This window comes from Silene latifolia, chromosome 7 (genome assembly GCF_048544455.1).
Source record: "Silene latifolia isolate original U9 population chromosome 7, ASM4854445v1, whole genome shotgun sequence".
Classification (NCBI taxonomy): Eukaryota; Viridiplantae; Streptophyta; class Magnoliopsida; order Caryophyllales; family Caryophyllaceae; genus Silene; species Silene latifolia.
Genome location: NC_133532.1, coordinates 74,078,749 through 74,084,748, shown reverse-complemented (window position 1 = coordinate 74,084,748; position 6,000 = coordinate 74,078,749).

Below are 6,000 nucleotides of genomic sequence, written 5' to 3'. Positions count from 1 at the left end.
AGGGATCGATCGAGCAGAAATATTGATGATCCTGTCGAGACATTGACAGAAAGAAACAAAGGGTTAGAAATTCCTATCACGGTTCCCTTTCCAAGGCGATTGTAGAATAATTAGGCCAACCAAAAGTTTGGTAAATTTGCTGAAATCCTGAAGAGCCTTCATGTCAACGTTCCTTTTGCCGAACTGCTTACGCAGGTACCCTCTTACATAAAGTTCATGAAAGAAATTTTAACGCGTAAGAGGCATATAAGTGACCATGAAACGGTAGCTTTGACTGAAGTAGGGTCCGCCTTATTTCAGAATAAGACACCACCAAAACAATCAGACCCGGGTAGCTTTTCGATTCCTTGTCATATAGGGACCCACTTAATTGACAATGCGCTATGTGACTTAGGAGCTAGCGTAAGTGTCTTACCTCTGTCTCTTGCTAAGAAATTAGGTTTGACCAAGTTTAATTGTACCAATATGACAGTTCAGATGGCTGACCGTACGACATCACGGCCACTAGGTGTCTTAGAGGACATACCTATGAAAATCAGGAGATTCTTTATTCCCGTTGATTTTGTGGTCTTAGACATACCCGAAGACTCTTATACCCCTATTATTTTAGGGCGACCATTTTTGTTTACTGCTCGCGCAGTAATTGATGTCGGAGGGAAGACCCTTACCTTCCAGGTAGGAGATGAGGAGCTGACGTTTTATCAGTCCAAAGCTCGTAGGGCCCCTATGCAAGTTCAACCCTGCAATGCCCTACCCTCTATTGACCCAGACACAGACACTCCAGCTGAAAATATTGAGTATTGTGCTGCTATAGTGACACCTCCGCCTCAGACTGAGAGCGAAAATGAGGACCATTCTGTTGTTTTCCTTACTGCAGGTACAGACAGAGTGGATACTGGAGATGCCGTCGGTCATGGTACAGTGAAGGTCAATTCAAGTGATTGGAATGCCGCCAATGAAGAAAGGAAAGCCAAAGGAAAGAAGAGAGTGAAGGCGTATGTCGACGCAAACTATTATCCTTCCATCAGTTGAAGTTCAAGCTCATGGCGATCCAAGAGGACGGTCCGCGATGCTGAAGGGACCTCCTCCAGTCAGAAGCCCTCTTTCGGGCTACTACAGTGCTTTGGAAGATAAGCGGGTGCCCCGTTGTAACATTTTGTAATTTTGAATTTCCTTTAGACATTTTAATTGCGTTTTAGGTTGTTAGACAATAGCGTAGTTAGTTTTAGCATAAAACCGAATATAGACTGCGTATTTTTGTGATTTGGTATTTGCGGGACGTATTTCTATGTGTTTTTATACAGGTTTGGGGAAGATTTATTGCATTGGTATGCGTGCCAAAGGAAAACACCTCAATCGAGTTCTTTTTGTACTCGATCGAGAGGATTGCCCAGTAAAGGAGTTGGATCGAGCTGTTTCTGTCATTCGATTGAATTGTCAAAAAGGAAGAGTTCTCTATCGACGGGCTTTTTACTCAATCAAGAAGAATGCAGGGAAAAGGACTCGATCGAGTGGTTTCAAATCACTCGATCGAGTGATTAAGGCTTATAACACACAGGGAGACTTTCTTCCTTTTCTTCTATTTTCATTCTAGCTTTTATTTCCTCCTCTTTATGCGACAAAACCCTCTAAATCCCCCCAAATCCTCCATTTTTCTTCCCTATTACCAAATTAATCTCCCACATTGGGCTTATTGTTTAATTTTCGACAAAAGCGCTCACCCTTCACCTTCAAATTCGTCCTTGTTGCGTTTTAATTGGGGAATTAGGGTTCGTTCATAGTTGGGTTTTAATCCGCCAATTTCTTGTGTTTTATTTCGATTAATTACATCTTTTTGTGGGTCTTCAATCAAGTAAGTATTTCCCTTTTTTTTGGTGTAATGTAAGAATTTCATTAAGCACAACTTAGGTAATACAACCTAACAGTTTTACAAACTAAGCCATTTTGATAGAGACATATCTCTATTGACATACATCAATACTTCCTAACCATTGCCTATCATGAATATCAAATTGGTTTTGGAAAGTACAAACTCGAATCTTAGTAACATTTCTAGCTAGCCTAACCACCTCTGCAGGACTGACCAGCGACAGCTCCACCCTTACTCTGTTCCTATGCAACCATATAAAATAGAAACACGCCATGAAAGCACAAAGCAGAACACCTCTTCTATTCTTAGACCACTTCTGCAGCCAAATCCATCGAAGTATATCAGTAGATGGAAGAGCTACATGACAAAGTCTAGCCATTTATACCAGAATAAGTCTGTTATACGAGCGCTGCTGGAATAGGTGCATGTGTGTCTCTGCAGCACCTCCACATAAGAGACAGTCATCATCAGGAGCAATACCCAAACCAAAAAGTTTTGTTTTAACCTGCAAAGCTTCCCTGGCAATGAGCCAGCAGATGAATTTATGCTTAGCAATTGCCATCTTGTTCCACATAATATAATGCCAATCAACAGGCTGATACTTCACTCTCAACAGCTCATAACCACTCTTCACTGTATAGCCTTTAGCATCTAGCAACCATTGTCCCCGATGGAACTAAACTAAGCTTATCACGCACTCTGCAAACTGTTCTCCATCCCCAGCTAATGTCACCACTGGGTACATACTCAGTCCAACTCCTGCCTTTTAAATAAATCTGGCTGATCCATTTCACCCATAGCTTATCAGGATTAAAAAAGATCCACCAAACTAACTTCCCCATAGCAGCAACATTCCACACAAAACTATCCCTTAAGCCCATACCACCCTCCTTTTTTGGGGAACATATCTTTGCCCAACTAACAGGGGGTACTCTAAGGTGATCCACACTGCCATCCCACAAATAATTACGACAGATGGAGTTCAACCTATGCAATACACCTTTAGGAATGACAAAGATACTCATCCAGTAAGTATACAAGGAAGTCAATACTGAATTAACAAGTACCAACCTCCCAGAGTAGAATAGGTGCCTGGAACCAAAACTTACTATTCTTGCAGTAATCTTCTAAACCAAAATTTGACCTTGAGCTTTTGTTAATCTGCCAGCTGTAATGGGCACTCCAGGATACCTGAAAGGTAGTTGTCCTTCCTGAATTCCAGTGGCAAGCAGAATATCCTCCTTAACTTCCCTAGGGACTCCATTAAAATAAGCATTGGTCTTGAGAGGGCTCATATGTAAACCAAAAGCCCTAGAAAAGTTAGCAAAAGCTCGAAGTAAAACCATGATAGAACCCACATCACCTTTACTGAATAAGAGCAAGTCATCTGCGAACATTAAGTGTGACAGTTTAATTTTGCCACACATATGGTGATAAGTATTTCCCTTTATTTATTGTTACTTTATTGCTTATTTTCGACCTGATTTAGGGCATTAGGGTTCGAAATTTTCGAGAATTCATGATAAATTGGGGAAAATCATATTGTGTTTGATTATTTGATTAATTTGAGGACTTATTTGATTGTTAGGATGGATAGTAACACAATGCCCTCGACTAGTTCTACTGTTACCCCATCCCTGTCTGAGACGGTGGTCCCTGCTGCTGCCACCGTCATTTCTGCTCTTACTACCACAGCCAATGCTGCTTCCACTGCTACCGTGCCTTCCTCAGTGACGACCCCTACTGCGTCGTCACCGTCTGTCACAGCTGAGTTCACGTACGCACTCGTTCCCAGTCGGCCTGTCACAGGCCGTGCTACCGCTGCTACTGCTGGCCGAGGGCGAGGCCGAGGTCGGGGTCCTCCTACTGCTGGATGCGCTACTGCCACCTTCCGTGCAGACACCTCCCTTGACCTGCTGCCTTATTACCCTGAGGTACGTTTCGTGAACCCTTTGCATTGAAAACGTTTTAAAAATTTGATGCGTTGTGACATTATTTCTACCAAATTCCTGAGTTGGACTACACTTGATAGATTGGGGATTTATGAGCCTGTTGCCGAGTTGTTAAATGGGACGGGGATGACTGGGTTTACCACCATGCATGCACTGACCTACGAGCAGCTCACACTTGAGTTTTTTAGCTCATTTACCTTTTCTGCTGGTGCCTACGACATTGACCCAGCGAGCCCTTGTGTCTCCTTTAGGCTGTTTAACCAGACCACTACCTGGATCTTAGCTGAGTTTGGGGGGCGGTTAGGTTTGTCTTCTCACGGTGACTTGGACCCTCCTCGGAAGGTCCTATGTTAACTTTGGCCTACCTTGGAACATACACCCTTTGAGGAGTGTAGGCTGGCTCACATTCATCTACCCCCGGCCCGTTACTTTTTATGTCTCATTGGTGGGACAATTTTTGGCCGCAAGGAGCCCAACAACATTAATAACAATGAGTTGTCGATTTTAGGGGGCTATCTGAACATTGATAGCGCTGGCCCCTTCGTTCTTAACCTTGCTTATCTAACAGCTAAACATTTTAATGAGGTTGGGCAGAAGGCGTCGGGCGCGATTACTTGTGGAGGCATAGCCTCTTTTACTGCCCGTTCCCTTTACACTGATTTCCCCAGAGGGTTGACTCACTTAGATAAGGAAGCGGATTTGGATGTTAACGCCCTTTTGGCGATGTTTTGGTTAGCTTCAGACCATCGGACCTGGAAGATTGGCCGTTCCAGGTCCGTGACCTTACCCTCTCCCGACCTACCTCGTCTTATACCTTTGACTACTTTGTCGGGTAGGTTACCTCCACCTCTACCTTCTTACCACCTACCACTCACTATTCCTACTACTTCCGCTCCTAAGAAGCGGAAGAGACTTGAGACCGGGGAGGGGTCCACACCGACTGAGGCTGGGCGGATGTCCACGTCCTATTAGGTTCATATACCTATTATTAGACTCCTCTAATACTGAACTAATTAACTTCTTAATTATTTGTTATTTAGATCTAGTGCATGCATTACAAAATAAGAGATTTATAAGAAAAACAATGTCCCTTACATTGTAGGATGGTTCAAAATTTTTGGGCACAAATAAGGTTCTCCTTTGATTGCACCCAAGACTAATCCCTTAAACTAATATACTAATTAACTAGAATAATACACTAGTACCCTTAAAATTAATTCTAATATTGTTATTATTACTACACTAGTAACCTTATTTTTATATTAGAATTGATGAACAAATTTTTGTGATCTAAAAACTTGTTTTAGAGAGATAGAGAGAATGTTCATCAATTTTGCATGTAATGTGTAAGAATGAAAAATAAGAGAAGAAAATTCTCTTAAAAGAAAGAGGAGGAGCCGGATGGAGCAAGAGCAAGGTGCCAAAAATTGGCATCTTACTTTTCCTTTTGGTCTTATCCATGATATAGGTATCTAAGGCTAGATGTAGGTAGGCATCATTATGCTATTTTATCAAATAAAATAAAACAACCATAATCCATCACATAAAATGGACTACCATTTTATTTTGTCAATTTGTCATTTGTCACACAATATGTCACTAGTGATACTTGATCACATAAATAAAATGGGTCATATAATTATAATTCACAACATCTTGTAATTATAATTAACCATTTTTTCTTATCTCTATTGTTTCACAAACAATAAACAATTTTAGTAACAAAGCATTTTAATTACAAAAATAAATCTTATTTAATCCCATTACAAAAAGATATAAATATTCTCTCTCACAATTGAATTGTTCAATTTTAAGAAATTGATTAACTTGTATCGTCATACAATTAACCAATTTGTTTATTGGTCGGTCCGCTTTGAGCTTATATTTCGGTTACTTGTTGTAAGGAGCACCTAGACCAAAACAATATTTATAACTTCAAAAACAACTCTACTATTAGTAAAGAGGCAAGTAAAGGTCGGATCCCAAGGGATGGGTATTGATGTAGGATTTTCGATTGCAAGTAGTGGTGTCTAGGGGTGTCACAATTTGGGTTGAGATAAGAAGATCACTAAACTAAATAACAATAAAAGTAAACAAGCAAGATGACCAAAATGAGATGTAAACAATTGATTAAAAGCACTAGGGTGTCATGGGTTCATAGGGGATTCATGGGAATTG